General features: G+C 41.4%; 1 long non-coding RNA gene across 1 annotated transcript in view; it reads right to left on the bottom strand.

Annotated features, from left to right (window-relative positions):
* Positions 1-1,309, bottom strand: part of LOC138863622 (uncharacterized) — a 9,527-nt gene extending 8,218 nt beyond the window's left edge. The window contains exon 1 of the long non-coding RNA XR_011398955.1: positions 977-1,309. This is a non-coding gene — a long non-coding RNA (uncharacterized lncRNA). The remainder of the gene's footprint in view (positions 1-976) is intronic.
* Positions 1,310-2,427: the final 1,118 nt, after the last annotated feature.

Raw genomic sequence — 2,427 nt, 5'->3', positions numbered from 1 at the left:
GATGGTTTGGTGCAACTGAAAAGTATTTAAAACAATATTAAAATAGGTTCCCAGATTCAGACAGATAAAACAAAAATTGCTGAAACCATCCTGGTAGGAACTGATAAGATGTGGCAGATCGAACGCCATCACGGCGGAAATTTCATCTGAGGTCACTACCAAAGGTAGCGCCACAAACCCTTAAAGTGACTTTAAAGGCCTATATGAAGTAACAACTGAAAATTTTAAAAAGGGAGAATATGAGTAAAAAAAAGGAAATCTGAAAATAATTCCCCAAATTTGATTTATTTCGATTTTCCGTCAAGTTGTAATTTCCCGCGAAAATCCGGAACCCGGATGTATGACGTCAATTCTAGAACTCGATCACAGAATTCTCTGCATTCAATACATTGTTCAACATGGCGGACTCACTACAAGACTACAGCGGCAGTGAAATCAGTGAAGTTTCATCAGATTATACCAACGAGGACATTGATACAACTTCTTCAGAGGGTGCCTATGTCTTCGAAGAGTTGGAAGAAGAGGAATATCAAGGGTTGATGGTTGTTAGACCGTACATGCACGAGCCCGACGCTGTGGATGTCGTGGAAGTTGTGCCAAACCAGCCAGATATGGAGTGGCGTCGAGACCCGAAGAGATTGAATGAATGGTAATTTTCTAAATTATTTTTTATAGTCGAACGTGTGATTCCGTTTCTGTATGGTACAAAATTTCTGCAGGCTGAGCTATCTCTTTTCTGCACCCGTGGCGCAGGCCTACATCCATTCGCGAGTGGAGAGGCATCGGTATTTATTTGTTGTGTTTTTTGGGGTGTACCTACCCTACCTCTGTAGTAATACATGCACACTTGCAATGCAGTCGGCACACTGCGTCGTACCCACGCAATGAATGTTTGCTACGCCGCCAATCAAAAGCGCTCTTTCAGTTTGTTTTGCGCTGTTGTGATCATGACAAATATAAATTGGAAATGGCCTACCGTTTTGCAAATCCCATGTCGTAAGCCATTCTGTTCGCAAAGCAATCGGGCTCCAAGTGTTTGAGGCAAGGTACGCTGGCTGGCACAGGCTGAAAGTTGCTCGCTTGGCATGCACAAAACGCGTCCACTTCCTTGCTCTATCGCGGTCTTTTGGCCATTCAAACAGCTGGTGACATGAATGGGAACAATGAATTGCTACGCAACGCCGCGGCATCCTTTGTTACAACTTTAATAGCTTGAAACTGGGACAATTCCATGATATCCTTGACTCGCGGGTGCACAAAATTCTCCCTGGTCCTGGGAATGACGTCATCATCCTTTATAAACAGAGTCGCCAGCCTTTCCAACTGATATGATGATAACAAATGTAGATGCCACTTCTTATTTAGTTATATAATATAATAAAGATTTATTGCAATAATTGCTTTGTGTGTTATTAAATAGATTATCAAAATAGCGTGTATAACGTGCAAATGTTTGTTCTTATTAACAACATTTTTAGATGCGACATCGGAGCAAATCATAGACAAAATCGCAAAGAATAGTCATAGACCTTTCGTGAATACCGTCGTCCGCCTCAGTGGTTTTTAGTATTCACATGAATTCAGTGGGAAAAAAAGTTATCGCAAGGTATCTAGGAAATGACTCATGACCTTTCATCACATCAATAATCATCAGACATACCACATTTCTCCTCCAAAAAATATTGGACTAAGTTGTATATCTTTATCAGAAACACTAGCAAGAGGATTTCAAATCTTAACAGTATTCTTTACCTTTTCCTTTCACTTACAACTCGCATAGAGTAACTACAGATTAATTTCTGTGCCATTCGGCTGTACTATTACGTTAATCATAATTCTTATGGTCGTTTCTGGTTATTTTTATTGTCATTTTTATCTGCATTGCCTTGGTTTTCTAAGGAACCTTGAAACTCCTTATCACTATGCTCATATGTACCATATCTACACGAAACCTCTGTATCTTATGAATATTATCAACTTGCAAAGGAAATGCAACAGATGAAACGTCTTGAATTATGCTATTCTGTTCATTGCAAACAAACATTACCTTGTGTCTAAGTGAAACTGTTACTATACCCGAATATTCAAAGTAGTCATCATGACTACTTGAAAATATATACAATATCAACAAAACATTTCATATCAAATTCCTAACACTGTGGCTATTCTTACGACACCACTAACAGACACAGCACGGTACACAATGACAATGCTACGTGCAATAGCCTTGTGGCGGATGCCACAATCATCTCCGCACCGGCGCTGTCTCGCTCCGCTTAATTGCCGCACTCAGCACCGGCGCACCTTGCTCGGCATAGTTGCCCTTACGCCGAGTCAGTCGGCAGGCAAGCGTGGCGAGGTCCGCGGCGCTGATTCGCTGCGACGCGGAAGATAAGGATGCTGCCGTCGGCCAATCAGCACACTCAA

The sequence above is a fragment of the Penaeus vannamei genome, chromosome 12, assembly GCF_042767895.1.
Source record: "Penaeus vannamei isolate JL-2024 chromosome 12, ASM4276789v1, whole genome shotgun sequence".
NCBI classification, from domain to species: Eukaryota; Metazoa; Arthropoda; class Malacostraca; order Decapoda; family Penaeidae; genus Penaeus; species Penaeus vannamei.
The sequence above is the reverse complement of the archived record's forward strand: the minus strand, read 5'-3'. Positions and strand labels throughout refer to the sequence as shown.